The sequence below is a fragment of the Phodopus roborovskii genome, unplaced genomic scaffold, assembly GCF_943737965.1.
Source record: "Phodopus roborovskii unplaced genomic scaffold, PHOROB, whole genome shotgun sequence".
Taxonomy (NCBI): domain Eukaryota; kingdom Metazoa; phylum Chordata; class Mammalia; order Rodentia; family Cricetidae; genus Phodopus; species Phodopus roborovskii.
Genome location: NW_026126407.1, coordinates 24700626 through 24718943, shown reverse-complemented (window position 1 = coordinate 24718943; position 18318 = coordinate 24700626).

The following is an 18318-nucleotide window of genomic DNA, read 5'->3' as shown; positions in this document are numbered from 1 at the left end:
CTTTAGTGGATTAATAGCCTCTGCAGGATTTTCTGGCCTGCTGGAACTGACTGGGACTCTGGGGGCTCTCCCTTCCCATGCTGCTAAAAGACAAGCCTTCCACTTACCCAGCATATTCAGGAAGTCCTTTCTTGGGGCAATAGTTCTACATCTCTGTTCTCTGCAAGTTTAGGTCTTTTCCAAGCAAGGCTTCCCTTCCCCGCTCAGGACCAGACCAGCAGACCTCCCCCTCTCCTGTGCTGCAGAAACATGTCTCAGACAGACTTTTATGGCTTCCCTACACCAGGCTCCCAAAATGTTTTTCAGTACTGACTGAAAAGGAGATTTGCTATCCACAGTAGGTGCTCACCAATCTGATACAAATGTCCACATAGATGCACCATATTGAATACATGCATGTGAATACGTAGCATATGTAATCAAAAGCACATCAGCAGACATCCCACATGGCCTCACTGCTCTCCAGTCACACCTTAAAGTAAACATAGTTGTCTTTGCTCACATGTTTGTGTGCATATATGTGTGTGCTCTTGAAAGTGAACTTCCTCTCTCTCTTGATCTCCCCTTCTCTCTTGTCAGACAGTCTCATTATGTTGTTCTGATTGGCATAGCACTGGAACTAGCTCTGTAGACCAGGCTGGCCTCAAACTCACAGAGATCTACCTGTTTCTGCCTCCTGAGTACTATGACCAAAAACTTGCACCACCATGCCTGGCTTAATAAGTGCTGTACTCCTGTGTGTATCATTTTTGATCTTTGTCTTGCATTAATCCTGAAGTGAACCTGAAGTGTTTATTTGTATTTGTATATTTCTGTTTGCAATTAGTTTCTGTCCACATAGACATATATGTTGATATCTTCTTGTACATGTGTATGTGTACACATATGAATCAACACGTGTCAGTGTGGTGCCCCAGATACATTAATCAATTAACAAGTCAGCAGCTATATCCTAACCTCATCTGGCTAGGAAACACTTGCACAGTTAGACATGAAAACAATATCTAGCACTTTCTTTTACTCCTTCCACAACAGAAGTATGTGTGTGTATGTGTGTTGCTACTTCTGGTGAGTGTGACTTTTCCAAGCTTATGGTAAGAGAAGAGAATGACTACGTCACAATAGAGAAGCAGTGTGTTTGTGTGAGGGTGACACTTTCATTCATTCAGTCCACACACATGAACCGAGTATGTCCCAAGCATGGGATAAAGGTGGTCTGAACTCTTGGGATACACAGCTGCTTCAGAGACCAGTGACAAAAGCCAGATAGCTAAGACTATTTCACCCTTGGACATATACCCAGAAAATTTTATTCCCTGTCACAGAGATATGTGCACCCTTGTGTTTATTGCTGCTCTATTCACTATAGTCAAGAATTGGAATCAACCTAGATGGCCATCAACAGATGAATGGATAATGAAAATTATATCTATCTCGAAAGTTGCTCACTGACCACTATGTGTGAACTATACCATGTGCACACTCACACACACATACCTCCCTCTACACAAATAAATGAATAGAAATGTATTACACTTTTAAAAGAAGAAGAAGAGGAAGAAGAAATTTAAGGGGTATATAGTAACATGGAGATATGCTTTTATATGGGGCAGCCAGATCAGGGGATGTTCTGAAAGCTGACATGTGAACAGCTGTCAAAAGAAGTGGGGACTGAGACAGAGGAGAGCTTTCCAGGTGAGGATAAAAGCTGGACCAGTGTGCCTGGGGGTGGGGAGAGGTAGAGAGGCAGAGAGACTTTGGGGTTGGACTACTTCCAGTCCCTGGGGCTTAGTATTACCTCCAGGATGAGAACTGTTAGTTTTACTCAATTGAGAGAGAGAGAGCGAGAGAGACAGACAGACAGACAGACAGAGACAGAGAGAGGCAGAGAGAGGCAGAGAGAGACAGAGACAGAGAGAGCTTGAATGCATGTGTTTGCATTTATTTTTGTGTGTATGTATGTGATGTATTTGTGTGTGTCTATGTAAAACAAAGTAGGAGAAACTCATCAGGAACCGCTGAAAATATTCTTAGTCACTAGCCTTTTGTTCAAGTGTTTATATACAGAAGGGAAAAATTAATCTGGAGAGATTAATCAACTTCCCCTTAGACCAGTAGCAGTTGTCAGAAGAACACAGAGATCTTCATTATAGCTAAAATGTCTTTCCATTGCTTTTGCTTCTACTAAGAGGAAGGACATAATAGAAAAAAGGATCTAGAAGGAAAGGGATTCTACCTGGATTATTAATGATATACAGAAAATGCTATGTATTTAGAAAATGCTCTTAATACTCTTACCATAGCAGACAGATTAGTTAGCCTGGCTTATGTTAAGCACGTGCAAAACTTTTACATTTGCCTACAGTTAGGCTACATCATTAAGCACAATGCTCATTTGATTGTAGCCTGTGTATATATATATATATATACACACACACACAGGGTGCTCAGCAAATACTTCTTGCAGGAATGAGTGAATAAATAATTGAAAGCAAAATAAAAAAGTTTCAGGCAGAGGACTTGAAGAGAAGGGAAACAAGAGTGTTAATCAGGTGAGACCATCACATGACACTTGATATTAACGGGGGGGGGGGTGTAGGTGTGTGTGTGTGTAGGGGTGAAGAGTGGCTGGCTATTTTCACACTGCTCTGAAAGGCATTAATTATGCTCTATTAATTAAAAATGAAACAAAATAGGGCCTAGGAAGGTGATCTGGAGATTAAGAGTGCTTGCTGCTCTTATAGAGGACCTGAGTTCAGGTCTCAACACCCACATTCAGGGGATTGTAACCACCTGTAACTCTAGGTCTAGAGGATCTGCTACCCTGTTTTGGCCTCTGAGGGCACCCGCATGAGCACATACACACAAGTGGGCACACACATCTATGCAATTATATACACATAAATCAGTATGGTGATGGATGACTTTATTTATTTATTTATTTATTTATTTATTTATTTATTTATTTATTTATCCAGTCAGGGTTTCTCTGTGTAGCCTTGTAGACCAGGCTGGCCCCAAACTCATGCAGATCTGCCTGCCTCTGCCTCCTAAATGTTGGGACTAAAGTCCTGTGCCACCACTGCCCAGCTGATGACTTTAATCCCAGCACTTGGGAGTCAGAGGCCTGAACTCCATGAGTTCAGGGCCAGCCTGGTCTACACCTGAGTTTATGCCAGCCAGGGCTACAAAGTGAGACCCTGTCTTTAAAAAAAAAAAAAAAAGATGGGACCCCAGGACTCCTCAGAAACTCTGTGTTCTGAGGAACAGCCGCTAACAGTACTACGAGTAGTACCAGTGCACTGAACTGATTAGATACTCACGGCCCAGGAGAGCAGAAGGACTGACTTGTCTAGATCTCAGAATCTGAGTCTGCAGGGATGTATCTGAAGCCTGCACTCCAAAGCCTATAGTGAAAGAAGAGAAGGGAGGCTCTGTGAGGAGGAAATGAATGACTGCTATCAATGCAGATCAGACCCCAGCTTCCTGCCCCAGCAGCTTGACATCCACATGAGACCCAGCATTATCTTCCGAGACCTCATTTCCATGCTTCCCTTCAGCTGCCTCACTCCTTTCTTCTCAGCCTGGCTTTAACTCTTATTTCATCTTTATTCAGTCTGTTCCTCTTGCTTAGCCTCTTATCTCTTAGAGCTCCGCAAGGACTTTGTGTATTACCCAGTCTTGGCAGAGGATACATTCCCCCCCCCCCAGTCTGTTCTTTTACTTGAGTTCATTCATCTGTTTTTTAAAAAAATCGTGTATGTATTGAGCTTCAGCTGGGTGTGATGCTGTATTGAGGTTCTTTCCCTCTTTAGCCAGTGTTTACTGAGGCTTTGTGTGTGTGTGTGTGTGTGTGTGTGTGCCTGGAACTGTGTAAAATGGTAGTAGGAGAGTGAAAAGAGGAGGGTTTGAAACGAAACACTTGCAGTTTAAAGAGACTTGAAGGCTAGGCATGGTAATACTTGACTGCAATCCCAGCACTATGGATGCTGACATAGGAGGACTGTTAGTTCAAAGCTAGCCTGGGCTACTGTATTAGTTACTTCTCTTGTCACTCGAAGTACCTGAAAAGAAGCGGCTTAAGGGAGGAAGAGCTTATCTGAGTCACAGTTTAAGAAGGGATGTGGTGAGTGTGGCTGTGAATACAGAGGGGGTGGGGTGGGTGGAGGACAGTGGGTATACTGCTTTGTTACTTTCTGTGTTAGTCTCTTGAGACAGGGTCTCTTACTCAACCTAGAGCTAGGCTGGTGGCACACAAGTTCCATCGATCCTCCCATTTCTAGCCCCTGCCCCCAGCACTGGGATACAGGCACACACACAGCCATGCCCATCTTTTTATGTGGGCACTGAGATCCAAACTTAGACCTTCGTGCTCATGCAGCAAGTGCTCTTACCAACTAGGCAAACCTTTCACCCTAAAGTGTCTTTGTTCTTTGTGCTAGGGTTTAGAACTTGGTGCTTGATGCACGCTAGGCAAGTGTTCCACTTCTGAGCTACACTCCCAGCCTTTCTTTCGTCTCTTTATCATCACCTATGTAAGATTGGTGTTATGGGGCTGGAGAGCTGACTTAGTGGGTAAGAGGGTTGCTGTTCTTCCAGGGCACCCAAGTTAATTCCCTGCACCCATGTCTGGCAGCTCATAATCAGGTATAATTCCATCTCTAGGGGATCTGATGCCCTTTCTTGTCCTTTTGGCATTCTCATGCATGTGGCATGCACTCACACACTCATTTAAGAAAATATTTGGTCTCTGTCATTTTTTCTTCCAGGGTTTACAAGTGTCCACTGGTGAAATTCTTTGGATGTGCAGATTTCTTTGTGGAAGGCTTTTACTTTCAGGCTTTCACCTTTTCTATTTTTTAAAAAGCAGATCACTCCAGTTTCACCTTTTCCAATAACTATCTTAATAAGCAGTGTATTTCTAAGCATCCATCCACTTCATTTAAATGTTTAAGTTTATTTGCATAGGATTTGATAATCCTCTGACTTTGTTAGTGTGTAGGCTTTTGTTACATCTTATTCGTCACACTGACACCATGTTCTCTCTTTCTAAGTAGTTCTATGAGAACAGCCATTTTATTAGTCACTTCGAACAGTAAACATTGCTTTTTCTTGTATTATAAATTTTCTTTCTGTTATATTTTTGGGGCTCTCACCTTGTTCATTTTGTGGTGGTTTAATTTAATTATCTCTCCTCTGACTTCATAGATGAATAGTTGTGTATCTGACATTCAAGCTTTCTTCTTTTCTATTTAATTGTTAAATACTTAAGATGTTGAATTTCTCCTAGGCTTTGTACCCTCAAAGTTATGGTAAGCTATATTTTAAAAACTTTTGAGACAAAATTTCTCATTGGATCCATTGGAGTTCACTAGTTCATTAGTCTGGCCAGCCCCCCCAAAAAATCCAGGGACCCAACAACTTCCCAGTATTGGGGCGATAGACCTGAACCGCAATACTCAGCTTTGATTGAAACTCAAATCCTCATGCTTTAAAAGCAGTCTCTTTACCAACTATTCCAGCTCCACAGCCCCTTGTTGGTTAATGTTATTAGTAAATGGATGTAGTTTTCTCAAGTCAGTCCCATTGTCCTCTCTCCTGCTAGTTATGTGGTAAAGATCTTTGCTAGTTTACATGGTACTTTGGTCTTTAGTCTTTAGAGATACTTATTTATTATTTGTTTGTTTTTTGGGGGTGGTGATCACAGTATCACCCATATAGCTTCATACAAGCTTATTTCTTTGTCTTTTTTCTCTTTTAGAGAACAGTATGTAACCAAGTATGACCTCACACTTCTGATCCTCTTGCTTCCAGCTCCTAAGTTACTGGATGACAGCATGCATCACCACCTTGTATGTGTGAGCTCTGATGGAACCAGGGCCTCCTGCATGTCAACAAGCATTCCACCAACCTAGCTACACATCCAGTCCTCTTCAGAGTTTCTTCTTTAAGTGTCCACTTTGATCATTTCTTGGCCTTTAGGGCTAAGCTCATGAGTGTATTGCTTGACAACAAAGCTCCATTCTTTCCTGGCTTACACCTTCTCTTGAAAAAAATTTACAGTGAGTTTTATCCGATGGTTGGAAGTTATTAATCTGTAGTTCTGATTGTTTTTTAAGGTTCTTCTACTTTTGACCTACAATCAATCTGATGTGAGGTAGCTAGTAACCCACCTGGGACTCACCCAGCTTGGTGAATGTGGGTCTTGGTGCCTTTTTTCAATGACTCTTTTTTGTCCCCCTTCCTTCTGCCTGGTCTCTCCATTTGGGAGTCAATTATATGTGTGTTAGACCTTCTTATTCTTTGCTCACCTTGCATATTCTGTTTTCTCTTTCTGTCTTTCTGCATCAGTCAGAATTATTGCTCCTTTTTTTTTCTCCCAGTAACACGTTTTGCTGTTTTTAATCTGATTTACACTTATCTGTCAAGTTAATTTCAGTTGTTTTAGCTTTTAGCTCCAGAATTGTCACTTGGTCTGTTCCTTTCCTTCCTTCTTCCCTCTCTCCATACCTCCCTTTCTTCCTCCCTCCATTCCTTTTCTTCTCTTCCCTTACCTCCTTACCTCCTCTTCCATCTAGATTTACTTTTATTTTTACTTATGTGTCTCTGTGTGCCATGTATGTATGTATGAGTGCTGATGGAGATCAGAAGATGTGTGCCATGTATGTATGAATGCTGATGGAGATCAGAAGATGTGTTGGATCCTCTGGAGCTGGAGTTAGAGGCAGTTGTGAGCCTTCCAACATCGATGCTTGGAGCTGAACCCAGGTTCTGTGCTCTTAGCCACCGACCTAACTCTCCAGCCCTCACTTCTACTTTCATACTCAATTCATAGTCTTCAAAAAGTGGTGAGAGCAATTCCATCCTCTTCTTCCTCCTCTTTTGTGTATATATTTATGTGTGTGAATGTGGATGTATTCATACCATTGTACATGTGTAGAGGTCCAGGGATTATTTTAACTGTCACTCTTCACCTTTAACCTTATTTGAGGCAGGGTCTCTTTGTTGATTTTCTGTTGCTTATGCCAGTATAGCTATCCAGGATTCTCCTATTCCTATTCCCACTGCACCCCATCTTTTCATAGAGCACTAGAATTATAGACATGAGCTATTTTGCTTTATATGGGTTCTGGGCATCAAACTCAGATGCTCATGCTTTTGAAGCAAGAACTTTTACCCACTAGCTATCTTCTAGTCACAAGAGTAACATTTAAACATCCAGTTTTAATATTTTCACTGTATCCCTTGTGCACACAGAATGAAATACAGCTGATCACACAGACCTGAATGATTGGCACTGTCCTTCTCTCTGACCATACCGCTGTCGCTCTCTACCAAGCTACAGATCTTTGGTTACTCTTGTTTGAGTGCATATATTTACCTGGTTGGTTCTTTCCAGCATGCAGATCTCAGATAAAACATGAACTCTCTTCTGACCACTCTTCACAAAGAGTCTGTTCTCAACTGGCACCATTTGTTGTCTTATTTCTCTCCATAGTGTTTGCTCTTATTTAACTTTTTGTAAACATATGCATTTCTTTTGTATTTTAGAATATAAACAGCAACATAATAGACATTTTATCACTCTAAATTTATTGTACATTTATTTCCTGCTGCTGAGATAAAATGCTCCAACAAAAGCAACCTAAGTGAGGAAGTTTCACTTGGCTCACAGTCCATCAGAGGGTGGTGGTGGTTGGGAATCAGCATCAGGAGCTTGAGAAGCTAGGTCATGGTAAGTCCACAGTCAAGAGCAGAGTGCAATGAGTGAATGCATGCACACTTGCACTCAACTTTCCCTCTCCATTTCACATAGTCCAGGATCCTCTACTCAGGGAGTGGTCCTGCCCACAGTTAAGATGGGTCCTTCCCACAGTAATTCACTTGATATAGTTTTGCACAGACATTCTCAAGTTGACAAAACAACACTCATAGCTATTAAGCATTAAATGAATGAGTTGACCCTCACAAGATTTACTTTCTGTGTTGAGCTGTGTTTCATGGCTCTGAATCATAATGACCGTATAGCACAGAACTGTCTCCTGTTTGCAAAGGAATAGTTTTAAAGGTGCAGAGAGACCAGTTTTCTTTACTTATAGCAGAAAAATGGTGGGCTGGAAGGTTCAACTCCACCTTTAACCTCTAATGTCAGGTTTTAGACTCATGGTTTGTATCATACATTGTGAATTATTTGTTATAATCGATAAGGTTTTCTCTCTGACATTTTCATGGGGCCTCTTTTCTAAATACGGATGGCTTCATGTAAGATGTATTGGTGTGTGACTGTAGTATTAGCACTTGTGAGGCTGAGTTAGGAAGGTTATGAGTTTGAGGCTAGCCTGGGCCACACAGGAAGACCTGCTCAGAAGAATGCTTTCCTTGTTAACAAAAATGTGACTTTCTCATGTTTTTTTTTCCATGTCCCTAATTACACTTTTCTTGGAAGAGATTTGAGTAGAGGTATCTGCTTTTTTTTTTTTTTTTTACCCAGAATACATGTCACTCTTCTGGGACTCCCACTGGGATGCTGAGCAATACTTCTCTCTTGTCCATTGTTACTGTGGTCTGTGAGATATAATAGTCACAGTGCTGAGTTCTGTGACTGAGGAGCCATTTAATGGAGGGAGGATTTGGTTTGTATCAAAGTTTGAGGGTGTGGATATCATGTCAGAAACTGCTGGTCTACAGGTGGAGGCCACAGCTGTGGTGACAATCTTGTGAGCCTGCTAGCTCATATGTGAATGTATCAGGAAGCAGAGGAGGTGGGGATTGTGGTACTCATCCATTTTTTTTCTTCATCTTTTCTTTATTCTTCTTTTTCTTTTTTTTTGGTTTTTCAAGACAGGATTTCTCTGTGGTTTTGGAGGCTGTCCTGGAACTAGCTCTTGTAGACCAGGCTGGTCTCGAACTCACAGAGATCCTCCTGCCTCCCAAGTGCTGGGATTAAAGGCATGTGCCACCACTGCCTGGCTTCTCTTCCTCTTTTCAATTTGGTTTTGGACTCTAGCCTGTGGGACAGTGCCACCCCCATCCTGGGGGTGGGTGGGTGGGTTATGTCTCTTGATTTAAACCTGTTTGGAAATGTCCTCACAGGCACACACAAGGTGTACCTCACTAGTACCCTAGGCATTTCTTAATCAAACCAAGTTTATAGTACCATCACATAGAAGGTTAGCCAGAGATTCTAGGATGGGGGGGACGCAGGGCTGTCGACCAGTTTCTAGCAGGTGACTAGTCAGGATAAACACATAATGCCAGTCCACTCACTATTTCAGTTGTGCATTTTTTCACTGGAAGAGACTCACTTTAAGATGTTTTTCTTTTTGTTAACTATTTCTTTTTTGACAAAAGATTGGCTTCAAGTGCAATGTCTTCCAGCCTCAGCTCCCAGATGCTGAGATTGTAGGCAAGTGCCACCTCACTCAGTTCCTTAACTCTTAACTCTTAGGATATATACATAGGAGAACCCAATGTACCAATCTCCACAACCAAAACAAAATAAAAAGAAGTCAATATTAAAGAAGTAAAATCTCAGAGCTCTAGAGAGTCAGGTTCATCGCAGTGTGCTGCCAGTGTCTGTTTCTAGCCAGTCTCAAACCATCATCTCCTCTGGCCTTTTCAGTTAAATGGACCAACTAATGTATCTCAAGCCAGTATTAGTTGGATTTTTCTTTCTATTACGTTGTAGAGTCCCAATTCATAACGCTTTGTGAAGGCTGGTTGGTGGTTGATTGACTGTGGGTGTAGACTTTTGCCTAACTTAGGAGTCCATAGCCTGATTAGAGGTGTGGGGGCTTCTGAATGACTGTGAGGAAGCCTTCCCCTACCTCCCCTTCCACAGCTCTCTAGTGTGCTTTTCTGTCTCTGGTATCTCAGTGGAGGGGTTGCTGATGTTTGGATGTTGATTAAGCAGAAATGAGGATAATAGGGTGACATCCTTCAGTACAAGATCCTACATGGGCAGCTCTGCTGAAAGGAGAAGGTGGTACCTTCTAGAGAAACCGAGGCATGTGTTACTGATGCTATGAAAGCAGATACTGAGTCATTGAGTCACATTTTGGGAGTTGGGAGATGTCAGAGCTTCAAGTCTTCTAGGATAGATCATGCTTCCATGCTCTCTTCCTACTCGTAAACAGCATGTAGGAGCCCTTCTGTGTAGCTGGCTTTTGCTGATCTTGGAATCAAAGCTTATACTTAGAAGGTAAGTCCCCACTCACTTGCTTTGCACAAGGCAGTGGGGGCAAAGTATGTGTGTGTGGGCTTTTGCGGTCAAATTTGGGCTTCCCTACTGGCTGGTGGTGATGCTGGCAAAGTACTTACCACCTCTGTACTTTTGTTGTCCTATGTATAAGATGGTGGTGAGAATGACACATACCTCATTAAGCAATGAAGTTTAAAACACTTAGAACAGCCACATAGAAGTGTGCAAATATTATCAATACCTCTACTCCACCTTCACATACTAGGCAGTCCTTGGTCTGTGTGCTGCATAGTTTTACGTCAACTTGACACAAGCTAGAGTCATCAGAAAGGAGAGTTCCTCAATTGAAAGAACTCCTCCATAAGATAGGGCTGTAGGAATGCCTGTAGAACATTTTCTTAATTAGTGATTGATGGAAGGAATGCCCAGGTGGTACCATCCCTATGTTGGTAGTCCTGAGTTCTATGAGAGAGCAGGCTGAGCTGAGCAAGACATGAGGAACTAGCCAAGAAGCAGCACGCCTCCATGGCTTCTGCATCAGCTCCTGACTCCAGGTCCCTGTTCTGCTTGAGTTCCTATTCTGACTTTCTTTGATGATGAACTGTGATGTGGAAGGTGTTAGCTGAACAAACCCTTTCCTCCCAAAGTTTCTTTGGTCTCAGTGTTTCATCATAGCAGTAGTAACCCTAACTAAGACAGTCTGTGTCCTGCATTTCTTTGGAACTGCTTTGATCAGTCCTTCCTGGTAGCACCATGGGCTTCAGGCTGGAGGTCAGAGTAAGTCCCCCTGAGACCCTAAAACCTATTGCACAGTTAACAGATAACTGTGAGACTTGGGATCTGAGCCATTGAGGCCTCTGGGCACTTCCCAAAGACAACAATATTAGATGAAAATTTCAGTATCTTCTCTCTAGTGTCTTCTGGGTTCCTGGATGCTGGTGCTCATTAAAGGCAGTTTTCTCCAGATTTGAGACAGTGTTTTAAAAGCTTGGAGTCAAACACTGGTCTCCCAAAGGGCTGGATGCAGTTTCTTCAGTTTTCCCCCAAATCCCTGACCTGAATTTCCAACAGCTCAGTTATTAGTGCATCAACAAAACATGTGCCCGGGGGATAGAAAATCCATTCTTGTCCTTTGGTCATTTAGAAAACATCAAGAAGAGAGAGTTCCTGCTTCCAGCTCACTCTGGGATTGAGAGCACAGTCATACCCAGAGCTGTGTTCTGTCCTACAGTTATGGGATTTAGTGAGAGTGCAATCAAATTTACTCTGGAACTCTCTTCTGTACACGTTTACCCTGCGTGAAGTCATCAAGAAGACATCCTTAGACTTTGTTATCATCTTAATTAGCATTCAAAGTGATGGATTTCATGTCTCTTGGTCATGAAACCCCTCCCACACCTGTACTCTCATGCACAACCTGTCCCTCCCATGTACACATTCAAAAACAATAAAACACATATTTAGAGAGCCATCCTCATCACACATCTTCTGTAACTACTTTCAAAGCACTTTCAGTTGTCCTTTCAAAGTTTCCCAGTTATACAAGCTTGGGAATATGGACTTCTGGATCCAGCTTACAGCCTGGGAGATTCACCTAGTGTCCAACAGCGAGGCATGAAACCAACCAGAGTCTTCCTGTCTCAGTTATGTGAAGTTCAATCTTAACTCTTTCCCAATCTCCCTCTTCATCTATATCTATAACATTTATACATCTATTTGCTGTGCCCCATCTTTTCAAATCCCTAAGACTGCAAGTTTCTGTGGCTGCTCAGTTTCCACTCTGGTGCCTTCTGTTCCTTCTTGGCCATTGTTCCAGTTTGATTTCCATTGCTGTGATAAAATATCCTTGCGAAAAGCAATTGAGGGCAGAAAAATTTGATATGGCTTCCAATTCTGAATTACTCTCCATCACTTTGGAGAAGTCAAGGCAGGAACTTGAAGCATCATTGCCCACAGTCTGCATATAGAGAAGAAACACCCTGACTCTTACTCACTTGCTTTGTTTTATATTCAGCCAGTTTTCTTCACTCTTACACAGTTCAGGGGGCAGCCTGGGACATGATTGATGGCCCAATGTAGGGCTGAGGCCACCTACATCAGTTAACGATTGAGATAGTCTCCCACAGACACACCCACAGGTCAGCCTGATGTAAACAGTTCCTCACTAAGACTCTATTACTAGATGACTCTAAGTTTTGCTAAGTTGGCAGTTAAAACCAATCAACACAGACATTTATCCAACTTTTCAGCTATATGCCAAGTGCTACAGTCATCATAGATAAAAGAATTCATCTGAAAACCAGTTCTCTGAGTCTTGTGGTATTCCTTCATCCTCAACCCCCCCTCCACTGGTGCCTATTCCACTCTTCAGTCTCCTCAGCTCATAAAATAATTGTGTATTAGAGACATTCCTGGTAGCCTCAAGTGTTACCTTTTGTGGAACAAGATCAACATCAGGTTGTCAGACAAGAATAGCCTGACATGGGGATTCAGAGGTCTTTGGGGCCAGACTGTACGTGTTTAAGTGTCTGTTTTGTCCCTTGTTATAGACAGGTAATCTTGGGAGAGTTCATGGACTCCCTTTTGGTCTTGACTTTTGAATCAGTTAAATGACATAGCTTCTAGGGTTGCTGTGATGATCCCAGGAGATAATTAAGCAAGTGTTTAACAGAATGTGTATAGTGTTTGGGTATTAATTGGAATGGCACGTAGGCTCAATATTTTATTTCACTTTTCATTAAAGGATTTATTTTATTTTAAATTGCAACCACGTGTGTGTGTGTGTGTGGTGTGTGGTGTGTGTGTGTGTGTGTGTGTGTGTGTGTGTGTGTGTGTATGTCTATATATGGGTATGTGAATGCAATACCCAAAGAAGCCAGCAGAGTGCATCAGATCCCCATGGAGCTGGAATTACAGGTGGTTGTGAGCCATGCAATGTAGATACTGGAAACATAACTCAGATCCTTTGCAAGGGCATTGCACTCTCAACCTCTGAGCTACCTACCCAGCCTTCAATTTATTTACTTAATTTTTAATTAAATTTTTATTTATTTTGTGTGTGTGTGTGTGTGTGTGTGTGTGCATGTGTGCACATATATGCATATGTGTGAGTACACATTCCTCATCATGCATGTTTAGTTAGGAGGATAATTTGTGGGGTCTAGTTCTCTCCTTCTACCATGTGGCTCCATTAGGTTTGACATCAGATACCTTTGTCGACTGAGTCCTCTCACTGGCCCCAACGCCATACATTTTGCTCTTTTTTAAAATTTATTTTACATACCAACCACAGTTTCCCCTCTCTCTTTTCCTCCAGTTCTCTCCCCCACTTCTCTTTTATGTCCCCATCCACTCCTCCTCCATCTCCTTTCAGATGGGTTAAGGCCTCCCACAGGAATCAACAAAGCATGGCATATCAAGTTGAGGTAGGACCAAGCTCCTCCTCCATGCATCGAGGCTGAACAAGGCCTCCCATCATAGGGAATAGGTTCCAAAGAGCTAGTTCATGCATCAGGGACAGGCTCTGGTTCCACTGCTGGGGGGCTTCACAAAAGACCAAACAACACAACTGTCCCCAGAAGCAGAGGATCTAGGTCAGTCTCATGCCCGATCCTTAGCTGTTTGTCCAGAGTCCATGAACTCCCATAAGCTCAGGTCAGCTGTCTCTGTTGGATTCCCTATCATGATCTTGACCATCTCTCACCATGCTCATACAATCCTTCCACCCTCTCTTCAGCTGGACTCTCAGATCTTGGCCTAGTGCTTGGCTGTGTATTTCTTCCATCTGTTTCCATCAGGTACTGGATGTAGGTTCTATGATGACTACTAGGGGAGTCACCAATTTGATTACAGGAGGTCAGTTCAGGCACCCTCTCCACTATTGCTAGGAGTCTTAGCTGGGGTCATTCTTGTAGATTCCTGAGAGTTTTCCTTAACCCCATAATTGTCCCCTCTTTCAAGATATCTCTTTCATTACTCCCCCCCTCTGTCCTGCCCCCAACTTAACCATCCTGATCCCTCATGTTCACCTCCTCCTATCCCCTCCCCTCTACTCCACTCTGCCTCCATTTTACTGGAAACATCTCACCTATTTCCTCTTCCCATGGAGGTCCATGAATCCCTCTTAGGGTACTCCATGTCACCAAGCTTCTTTGGGGCTGAGGATTATAGCCTGGTTATCCTTTGCTTTACATCTAATATCCACTTACGAGTTAGTGCATGCTGTTTGTCTTTCTGGGTCTGGGTTATCTCACTTAGGATTATTTTTTTCATCCATTTTCTGGAATATTTCATGATGTCATTGTTTCCCCCCACCACTGAGTAATAATAATCCATTGTATAGGTATATCACAATTTCTTTATCCTTTCTTTGGTTGAGGGACATCTAGATTGTTTCCAGGTTCTGGCTGTTGCAAATAATGCTACTATGGGTATATGCCCAAGAGTGTTCTCACTGGGTCTTGAGGTAGATTGATTCCTGATTTTCCGAGAAACAACCATGTGGAGGAGTGTTCCCCTTACTCCATATCCTTTCCAACATAAGCTGTCATCAGAGCTTTTGCTCTTGGCCAATCTGACAGGTGTAAGATGGTATCTCAGAGTCATTTTGATTTGCATTTCCCTGATAGTTAGGGATGTTGAACACTTTTTTAAGTGTATCTCAGCCATTCAAGAGATTCTTCTGTTGAAAATTCTCTGTTTAAATCTGTACCCCATTTTTAATGGGATTATCTGGTATTTTGATGTCTAATTTCTTGAGTTTTTTAAAATATATATTTTAGATATCAGTCCTCTGTCAGATGTGGGGTTGGTGAAGATATTTTCCCATTCTGTAGGCTGCTGTTGTCTCATTGACAACATCCCAAGTCCTACATTTTAAAGAGTTGAGGGCTCCCGCTGTTTATCTTAGCACCTGCACTGTAGCTATCAACATCATCTACTGAATACTTTCCTTGCTCCTGGTGTGTGCTAGAGTTCACCAAAGGTTTGTTATTGAATCCTCTAAACATTCCCAAGAGAGGTGTTCTAGCCTGCTTAAAGACACCATATATGATAAAACTAAAGCTGGGAGAGCTGAAGCAACTTAGTTTTAGTTTAGACTGTGAAAGAATAGAGAGGGTTAAGATTTGAAAACCATGATGTCTGACTTTCAAGTGTTCATTCACTGCTTATCCAATAAGAATCTTTTCATTTCTACAGTGTCCTTTGAGCATCTCCATAGAGGGAAGCTGAGTGTGGCGGTTTCCAATGGAAGTTCAAATATAGTGGAGGGACCTTGGACAATAGGAGCTGAAGAAGTCACTGGGAATTTGTTGAGCACTTACTGGGTACCAGACATTTTGCTGGGGTATTTCATGTTTACTTTCCATCTTAGCTTATGTTCCTGTTGTCATATAAAATACTCTGACAAAAGCATCTTAATTGGGAAAGGGCTTATTCTGCTCAAAGTCCATCAGTGCAGAAAAGTCAAGGCAACAGGAGCCTGAAGCATCTGCTCACACCACACCCACACTGAAGAAACAGCACAAAATGCTTCCTAGTGATCAGCTTGCTTTCTCCATCTTGTGCATTCTGGAATGCTCTCCTTCTTGAATAGTTCTGACCATGTAAAGATAAGTCTTTCAGTATCAGTTAACACCATCAGGTACTCCCAACAGCCTGATGAGGGGCTTGTCTTCCAGGTGATTCTAGATGCCATCATGTTTACAATGAACACTAACAATCACCATGTCTCATTGGATTCTGTCAGCACTGTGAAAGAGGGAGATGAGGTTATCTGTATTTAAAAGACTGGAAAGCAGACAGAGGTTGAAGCTACTCAGCCAAAATATCCCAGCAGGAAAGCGATGGTCTCCACCAATGACTCTTTAGGAACACACAGGTATAACTATAATCCTATATAGCCATCCTGCATGGAGTATATTCCCCAACTTAATATCCTCCCTGTTCCCAGTGTCGTATGGTTCCCTGTGCAGTGTTTATGACACTCCTCTCCAGCTGTTAATGTTGTCATTTGTTTCCTCAGCTAGACCATGTCTTCTTGCTCTTTGCTTACTGTATCTTTTTCTAAGGACTTGTACTTGGGGGTGGGCTGCAAGTGTTTATGGGCAAATGAATGATGGAGCTTAATGAGTGTAGGTACTCTCCTGGAGCACTCAATGTGGAATCCAGAGGGAACGAGAATGATTTACCTCTTACCAGCCACAAATTCCTCTCCCACTAGCAAAGCCTTAGGAAAAGAAAGGGATGGGAAAATGGGAAGAGTCAGAGCATTCATTTACACTGGAAAAACAAGGCAGCAAGATTTATTATTTAATTTGAGAAAGACATAGGAAAGAAGTTGCCTGCCATGTATTTCTTTCCAATTAATCCAGCGTTTCTCCAATTTTAGCTTTTCATATTTCATCCTAATGAGCTCATATCTGAGATACAGATCTAACATGATTTCTTAATATTTTCCTTAAAAACATCCTGCCTTTCAAAACATGTGTGTATTTATTGTGAAAAGAATCTTTATAATATGCTGATAAACATGAAGCCATTATCACTTGCTTTAAAAATGTGGGTGAGATGAAAACAGGTGAAGCAATAGCAGAAAAATTAATTACACTTTAGAAGATTACCATTTGGCCACTAAGGGACTTGAGTAAGGGCTGGTTTTGTTATCTAAGAAAGATAACCAAGAAATGACACAATAGTGTGTGTGTGTGTGCATGCGTGCACGTGTGTGTGTGTGTGTGTGTGTGAGAATGTGTGCACATGTGCTTATGTGTGTACTTGGGAAAGATGACTCAGTGGTTAAAATATCTTGCTGCTCTTGCATAGGACATTAGTTCTGTCTCCAGCATCCACATCAGACAATTCATTGTAACTAGCTTCTCAGAGCATCTGATGCCCTCTTCTTGTCTCCAAAAAGCACCTGTACACACATGCACATATATACATGCATGGACACCCAAGCATAAATAAAAATAAATATATCTTTAAAAAGTGGTAGAGCAATGGGTTTGTATGTTTGCATATGTTAGTGGGTACACATGTGTGGGGGTACTTGTGCATGTGTGTGTTCATGCACGTGGAGGCCAGAGGACTACTTTGTGTGTCATTCCTCAGGCACTGTTCACTTTGGATTTTGACACATGATCTGTTATTGTCCTAGAACTGGGTGAGTTATACTAGGCTGGCTGAACAGCAAGCCCTAGGGATCTTCCTAAGCAATAGGGATTTCCTGAGCAGTAAGATTGCAAGTGCATGCCACCAATGTCTGGATTTTTGAGATGCATTCTCAGGATTGATATGTGCAAGGTCCTTATATGTGCAAGGCAAGCAAGCACTTTACCAACTGAGCCATCTCCTAAGCCCCCTGTGTTAGACACATTACTACCACACTGCAGCTTCTGCTTTAGTTAGCATTTGGAACCAGTGCTCTCACAAAATGACTCACTATTCTGTAGTATCATGCCTGAGACCTTCCTAAACACGCACGCGTACACACACACACACACACACACACACACACACATACACACACACATACACACACTGTTAAGTCTGTTATATTGATTAGAAAGCACTCCACCAGTGGATGTGGCCCTTGTCTCTAAATACCCAGGATGCTTTTATTTCTTTCTGCCTTCCCTCACAGACTCATTCTCAGAGGGCACACTGCCTGCAGTCAGGCCCTGATGTCTAAAGCCACCTCTGCTCCCAGACTTTGGGGGTTCAATAGGGCAACACTGGAGACCCCTAAGGTGAGCATAGCCCCAGGGGAAGCAGGTGAACTGAGCCCATCTGGGAACTCCTGCAAAGAAACAAACCTACTTGAAGTCACCTTTTCAGCCCAGAACATTTTGTTCTGGTGAAATCTTTTTCCTGCCCCAATTCACTCACTGCAAAAACTAACATAATTTATCTTGGATGCAGACATCAGCTTGGTGTTGGATTTTTTTTTTTTGGCTTGAGTAACAGCTAAGCCCAAATCACTTGAAGAAAAAGAGGCGAAAAAGCCCACATCATGTTGGCAATTTGCAATCTGGAAATAAAAATTAATGTGCATATTACCACAAGGGCCGAGAAGAGTTGCAGTCACAGACAGGTTTGGATTTGTTTTAGGGTCA